Source organism: Taudactylus pleione, unplaced genomic scaffold (genome assembly GCF_031769625.1).
Source record: "Taudactylus pleione unplaced genomic scaffold, aTauple2 ptg000211l, whole genome shotgun sequence".
In the NCBI taxonomy this organism is placed as follows: domain Eukaryota; kingdom Metazoa; phylum Chordata; class Amphibia; order Anura; family Myobatrachidae; genus Taudactylus; species Taudactylus pleione.
In genome coordinates this window covers 7,254,423-7,262,490 of record NW_028284613.1, presented here as the reverse complement: position 1 = coordinate 7,262,490, position 8,068 = coordinate 7,254,423, and the positions used below count along the sequence as shown (strand labels likewise).

General features: G+C 44.6%; 1 pseudogene; it reads left to right on the top strand.

Moving 5' to 3' along the window:
* The first annotated feature begins 6,841 nt into the window (after window positions 1-6,841).
* Window positions 6,842-7,465, top strand: LOC148517789 (Y-box-binding protein 1 pseudogene; annotated as a pseudogene).
* Window positions 7,466-8,068: the final 603 nt, after the last annotated feature.

Genomic DNA, 8,068 nt, shown 5'->3' with positions numbered 1-8,068 from the left:
CTGATTCCTAATTATTCACATACTTTTGAAAAAAATAAGTGTCAGGACTATTCATCAAGTTCTGAAAAAGCAGGGGCGGGCTTTGGTGGTGATTGGACACCTGCAGAGAGGTGCTCAGACACCCGCGGAAGGGGTGCGGCGCATCGGACACCCGCGGGAGGCAGGGGGTGTTAGCCAGCGGGGAATAGAGAGTGAGAGAGAGGTGTGGGGTGGGGTTGAGACTCCCAGCAGTGAGAAAGTCCTTGTGGATACCTCAGCAGGGGAAAAGTATCATTTTGTCAAAAAGCTGACTCTGCAAAAAGAGCAGTTTTTTGGAAGTGATACTTTTGTGAGGGAGGCAGGGGGTGTCAGCCAGTGGGGGGAGGAATTTTGTGAAGGAGGCATGATGAACGCCTCCAAAACATCTTTTAAACTCACAGTTAGTTTAAAACATAAATATCACTAATGATAATTTTGTCATGCTGAATAGGCCCCTATATCATGTGCTAGTGTTTGTCTAGTAAAACAATGTGCTGCTGATAATCATAGTCAGGGTTGTTTACAGTTATTAAGTATGAGGTTACTTTCAGAACAGCTGCAACTAGCACCGAGTTATTGGCTGATTATACTATAATAGGGAAACACGCATGTTACAAGTATGCATTTTTGTTTTAGCATCAAACGCAGTCAAAGATTGTGGGATAAACTTTATTGGAAAAGTACATAACTTCATAACATTGGAGGATTAACAAAACCATTCTAGAAATGAGTATGCTATCACAAAAAAGTGAGACTGCACAGTGACAAGTTAAGATATAGCACCACCTTTGTTATCCTAGTAATGTTTCTCAAGTTATACACAGTATTCAGCCTGGAGATGCTGTAATCCAACAACACATTGTGGAGCAATATTCTAATTGTGGAATAGTGAAAATATGTATCTTGAATCAATAGGAATCTTCTTTTATTCTTTCCTTCTCCACTGGGAGAAGGACACCAGCCACATGTAGGTAAGTAATTGGGGCCGCGAAACAGCACAGTGGGGTATCAAGAGGGCAAAATAACACACTGCCAGACCAGCTAACAGTTTCCCAGCAGCCAGTAAAACCAATAAGAAGTTAATCTCGAAGTTTTTTCTACTTAAGTCAGTAGTCATCGAGAAGGACTAAAATATAAGGGTCATTCTTCTGATTAGAGGCAACTATGTTTTCTTTATATTCTCAGCGGGTTGGGTATGATATCCCGACACTTGGGATGCCGACTGTCAATAGACTGACAGCAGAAGGTACCTTCCCTTTTATTTTAATTTTATTATCAGTATTTTATTTTATTTTGTTATTGTATCATATTGTTATGTTTTCCTTTTTTTTTAAAACTTCAATAAAAATGTATTTTGAAAAAAAAATAGACTGACAGCAGCATCCCGATGGCTAGAATCCCGACAGGGAAACGGTAAGTACTGTTCCTCTGCCCTATTTACCCCCTAACCCTTCTTTCTAGCACCCTAACAATAACCCTCCCTACCCTGCTCCCTAACCCTCCCGGTAAGTGCCTAAACCTAACCCTTCCCCCTTAGTGCCTAACCCTAACCTATCCCCAGTGGTGCCTAACCCTAACCTCCCCTGTCTGGAGCCTAACCCTAACCTCCCCCCTCCCACAGCCTAACCCCAACTCCCCCTGGGGTGCCTAAACCTAACCCACCCCCCCATGGCTAACACATACGCAGCCCCACTATACTTATGATTGGGATGCCGGCTGTCGGGATTCCGGCATCGGCATCACCACTACTGTCGGGATTCCAGTGCCGGTCTTCTGGCCAGCAGTGGGGATTCTGGTGCCACGAGAGCCGGCATCACGAGTGTAGGCATAGTAACTACATCCCTTCTCAGCAACTATCCCATTTCCAATAGGGTCAACCAAGAGTAAGCTAAAGGCAGAGCCTAGAACCCAATGCAGTTATATGATCCTTTGTAGGGATGTCGGTGGGAGGGTGTAAAACCATTCAACCCAATTGATATATAGTGTAAAATTTGCTAGGAATCGTGTTTGCTCGAGATTTCAATCTCGGGTGAGTTTAATAATTTTTTCAAACTTTCTCTTTTAAAATGGGAAACTTCTGGTGAGAACGCAAACACGATCAAATACTCCATCGGCCAAACTAGCAAGTAGTTTTCATTGAAAATATACAACTCGGGAACTTACCAACAATTGTGATTAGAATCATGGGTGCAATTGTAGCAAACTCGGACCTAAATAAAAGTTTTAAATAGACTACCCCCTAAGCTGTGAGTTTGGCAGAAACATACACAGATAAGTGTTATCTGTGTATGTTTCTGCATGCAATAAGTATGTAAATGATTAATGTTTAAAAAAAAATCATGTAGAGTGCCCCCCCAAAATGCATAACCAGTCCTGGGCTCCTGAGACAGTCCTGGTTCTTAAGATACAGGGGGAAAACAAGTTGGGTTCCCCCATATTTTATGAAGCAGCACTGGGCTCCCCGAGCCAGTCTTGGTTTTAAAAATAGGGGAAAAAATGCGTGGGGCTCCACCTATTTTTAAAACCAGCACCGCACTCAATTCTAGCCGGGGTGTAATGCCACATTAGGGGACCTTTTCACTGGGTCACCCCGTCCAAAGCATTAACACCCCAAGCTAATCAGCCCAAGCTGGGGATCTGAGGGGATGTGGGGTCCTCCCTCAATAAAAGGATTCCCCCTCTCCTGAGCACCCCAGGCTTATGCTAATGCCCGGGGCTCTTCCCTGCACCCCTGGCCAGTGGGTGCAGGGGTAATAGTGGTGAAAATAGAATGAAACTATTGTTTTTTACAGTATAACTACAGGTGCCAGTGTGCCTGTCCTTTGGCACTTGTGGAATTACAAGTGCAAGCAAGCAGCCGACACCCGTACCCCCACTGTAAAAAATAGCCAAAAAAACATGGTACACACACACAGTAGAAAGTATGAGTTTATTACATACCTAATACTAACTAACCTTTTCATAAATGTTATATTACTGTCACCCTTGTATCCAGCCCATCTGTGTCACCCCTGTCTGTCTGCCCCCTCCCCTTAGAATGTAAGCTCTCATGAGCATGGCCCTCTTCCCTCATGTGCTTCTCCTTCACTTGATTATACTTTAATATACAACAGTACCCCACCCTTGGTTGCTGACACCATGCTGCTTATCTAAGTGTTATGCAGCAATGTATTAATCATGTATCTATCCTGCATTGTTTGTACTGTTAATAACAGTTTTCTTGTGTTCTCATTTGTTTATGTACTATGTAAGGTGCTGCGGAACCCTTGTGGCGCCATATAAATAAAGGATAATAATAATAATAGTAATACACTCACACATACTTACCTTCATGTCCCCTGGTTCAGGTAGAATTCCCACAGTTTGCCTATGAAAAAAAATTCCAATACTCACCTACCTCCTGGAGCAGGTCTGTCCCCTTCTTCAGTAGTGTCCAGGGGTCTTGACAAATAACAAACCAACTACCCATACCAGATCAGACATGTATAGATATATGTCTAATGACATACATCTATACAGCGCAGAATGACGCAAGGCTTCTGTCATTCTCCCGGGCCACCAGCAAATCAGAGACTGCTCTACATGTAGCGACTGGCTGTAACCCACATGGCTCTCAGTCACCACTATTACTCCTGCACCCACCAACCACGGATGCAGGGAAGAATAAGCCTGGGGTGCTCAGGAGAGAGGGACCCCTTTATTGAGGGGTCCTCATATAGTACCCTGCTATGTGAGTTATTATGTCTTACACAGTGCAGCGCGCTACAGCACATGTAGAAGCCATTACACAGGCAGACCACAGTTTCCAGCAATCTCTGCAGCTACAGAAGAGGTCAGCAGCAGGTCATGTGACCAGTGTCAGGTGGTCATGTGATAGCTGGAAGTGAATAGCAGTAAAGGTGCGTACACACTACACGATATGCTCTCTGAGTGATATCGTGTAGTGTGTCCCCGGAAGGCTGTGCTCAATGTCGTTCATGACATTGAGCACAGCCGCTGAACGATATCATTAATGATATCGTTCAGCGCCGGGCTCTCTCCCCCATTCCCCAACATGCAGCAACTTGACGAGGTCGTCAGATTGTACTTCATGTTCAGGCAATGGACAATGTCGGAAACGACCAGCGGGAGTGCGCATCGCACAATTTGTGCATGATTACTGAGCGATTGCACGATTACGATGTCGTAATCGTGCAGTCGCTCAGTAATATCGCCCAGTGTGTACCCACCATTACTCAGGGAGACTCTGAGGTGAAGGTCAGAGAGGAAGATGGATGCTCTGCAGCTCTCAGAAGGTGGAGAGCCCTGAGGCAGTCTATAAGATGCCTGAGACAGACCCCAGAGGTGGGAAGAGGGCAGACTGGTCTGAGACTGATGTGAAAGGTACCCAGGGAGCTGGTTATAGTGCTGCAGCCCCTGTATTCAGCATATAGAGCATATGAATGGGCTACCTGTACTGGCACATAGCAATATATGAAGCACACTGAAGAGATACAATATAAAATATATGTAACAGCCACATGTGAGGATCACACCGGGCTCCGGAAGATAATACCTACCTGGAAACTGACATTAAAGTGACTACAATAGAGATATATATAGTGACAAATGTGCAAAGTACAAAGGGTTGCCTTCTGCCACTGGCAATCACAGTGACATCATATACAGTAGATGTAAACAATCCAGAGCATTATCTACAGCACTATACAAACTCCTGCAGGCTCTGGGACTAATTTATTTGCACCTTCCAGCTCATAATTTGGGTTTGAACCCTAGAGACATTTTATTGTACTGAAATAGTTTATACTGCTATATAAAAACATTATTAAAGTTATTTAGTTCCACTGGCAAGTGATAGAAGTTGTGCTGTATAGTACAGTATATTGGCATATTGAAAAACAGTGTAATGTATGTTATGTTATAAGGTGTTGGATAAATTGGTGGACATGCAATGTAGTGAAATGGTAAAGATAATTTATTTGTGTTGAATTCTAAATTTATATTTAATACATGTGGCTGACTTAAATCTAGAGACTAAGGGCCTGATTCAGAGCCGCTCGTAAGCGGGCGCTCGTTCGTTTCCGAGCGATGTTAGCCCAACTGCGCATGCATACGGATCGTTATACGCATGCGCTAACCAGTCAGTGCGGCCGAAATTCATGTGCTCGCAAAATAGCGAATGCCTGCTATTTTGAGTGACAGAAAGAGGCGTATGTGGGTGGTAACAGGGGAAGGTGCTTGAAAATGGGGAGTGGAAATCAGAACGCAGGCGTGCTTAAAGGTCAAAACGGGCGTTTTATGGGTGTGCATATTTAAAACAGCAGCGTCATTGACCACGTCACTGGGTTATTTTATAGTCAGAACTGCTCACAAAATTGTGGTAGCAAACACCAACCCCAAGAATGTACTCGATTAATCTAATAAATAGCGGACATGACGTAGGATGCGAGCGGCCAGGGGGCGTATTTTTCCAAAAAACGAACGCAAGTTTTGTTCGCTCGTTCAGACATAGAGGCGTGAACAGACCGCAAACAGCGAACGGTTCATTTGAATAGCCACCCCTAGTTTTAGAACGAACGACCGCAAATAGCGAGTGGCTCTGAATGAGGGCCTAAGATCTATGTAGTAGGGGAACTTGCCTCTCTGAAGAGAATGACCACTGCTACAAACCTGTAAAGTTACTAGAGCTATTGCGGGCTCTTAGGGATCACCACATTTGGCGTCACGAACAGGATCCAGTCAGAGTCCAAAGCAAGCACTACCCCTACTTAATACGAGATGTCACACAGGGAACAACAGAAGGGTCAGGGACCTGATAGAGGGAGTCCCATAATGCATACTGTTACCCACATTACTATACCATATTATTTTGGGGCGCCATGGCTTCCCTGCTACTCAGGAGAAACGCATTCAGCAGGAGAAACTGAATTCAAAGAATACAAAACAAAACTTCAGGCCATGTTCAGATTGTGCCCAGTAAGTGAGTCACAGAAAGTGGAAATATTAATTGGACAACTGAAAGGGACCGCTCTGCGCGAAGCAAACTCGTGGCCGCAGTCAAAAAAGAACTGCAGAAGATGTACTGAAAAGATTGGCGAGCATCTTTGATTCCCGAACATTGTCAGAACTAAAGATACAGTTTTACACAAGAAAGCAGCAAGCAGGTGAAACCTTGCGGGAGTTTGCTCTTGGCTTGCAGGAAGCACTGGAAGCCATTAAGGCCTGCAAACCAGGAGAGATAAGTCAGGAAGATGAAGAACTCATCAGTCAATTTATCGAGGGAGTTTATGACGACAATGTGAAACCTCAGCTTAAACTTTTGCGCCTCCAAGATTCTACTAGCAGTTTCCTGGAGTTTAAGGAGACAGCAATTAAAATTCTAAAGACCACTTCCCAGCAGGAACAAGTAATTGCAAATCCAGAACTAGCAGTGCAACAAGTCCAATCGACCACATCAGTAGATCCCTTAGTCGCCTTAAAGGAACAAGTCGCATGTCTTTTTCAGGGGATGACAGACATGTGTAAAGATTTTAAGAACTTGAAGGAAAGACCCAAAAGGGAAGAGAGAGACTGGCAATCTGAAAGAAGGCCCTGCTATGACAGTCGATGGGAGGCAACTCGGAATTACGGCCAACAAACTACTAATAAGTTTGATGAACTAGACCGACTGATGTGTTAATGCTGTCAAAGAAGCGGACACACCGAATGCAATTGTCAACAGTCTGGGAAATTTTAAACCAGAAGTCCTGAGACTGAGGACCAGCCCTTAGAAAGAAAGGAGCAAATAGGCCCACTCTTCGAGGAAGGTATGAGCCTTGGTCCGATGTTGCAGAACCAAGCAAAAGCTGTCCACATGGCACATGTAGGCGATGTTACACCAGCTTGTGCAAGAAAAATTTTAGGACAAGTCGTATGGTTCCATGCGCAACGTGGTTACGGGTTCATAAAACGAGACGACACCATGAGCGATATTTTTGTACATTATTCGGCCATCCAAAAAAACAATCCCAGAAGATATCTTCGAAGTCTGGTGGCTGGAGAGACTGTTGAGTTTGTTGTGGTAATGGGAGAGAAGGGCTTCAAAGCCACTAATTTAACTGGTCCTGGTGTTGTTTCGGTGCAAGGCAGCAAATATGCAAAAGATCACAATCATTATTGGCATTATCGACATCGCAGCGATCCTCCAACCAACTACCAGCAAAACTACCAACACCGTGAAGGAGGAGAAACTTCAGAAGTTGAAATTGTGGCAGATAAAGACAGTACTAATCTACAACGGCCCTACCGGAGGTGTCACTACCCACCATACTATTTAAGGAGGCCTAATGGACACAGACAACAATATTCTGATGTCCCAGAGCAGAGTGAGTTAATGGAGAGAACAGTTGGTCGACGAGCAGAGAAACCAAGTGGATTGGTGCAACAGGATCTGCAGGGAATAGTCTGAGCGTGACTTCCTCAGGAAGCTCCATGCCAGAGTGAATCCAGAATGGAGAACACCCATTCCATCATGGCCCACCCCAACCAAACAGATGTGAATATATGTGTAAAAAAAAAATGTTTAAGAGATTGTTCTACAGTGGACTTTGAATATTGTCTGTTGGGACTTTGAATATTGTCTGTTGTGTGAGGACATGCAAGCTTTAAGCGGGGATGTATGTAGTACCCTGCTATGTGAGTTATTATGTCTTACACAGTGCAGCGCACTACAGCACATGTAGAAGCCATTACACAGGCAGACCACAGTTTCCAGCAATCTCTGCAGCTACTGAAGAGGTCAGCAGCAGGTCATGTGACCAGTGTCAGGTGGTCAGACATGTGATAGCTGGAAGTGAATAGCAGTTACTCAAAGAGACTCTGAGGTAATGGTCAGAGAGGAAGATGGATGCTCTGCAGCTCTCAGAAGGTGGAGAGCCCTGAGGCAGTCTATAAGATGCCTGAGATAGACCCCAGAGGTGGGAAGAGGGCAGACTGGTCTGAGACTGATGTGAAAGGTACCCAGGGAGCTGGTTATAGTGCTGCAGCCCCTGTATTCAGCATATAGAGCATA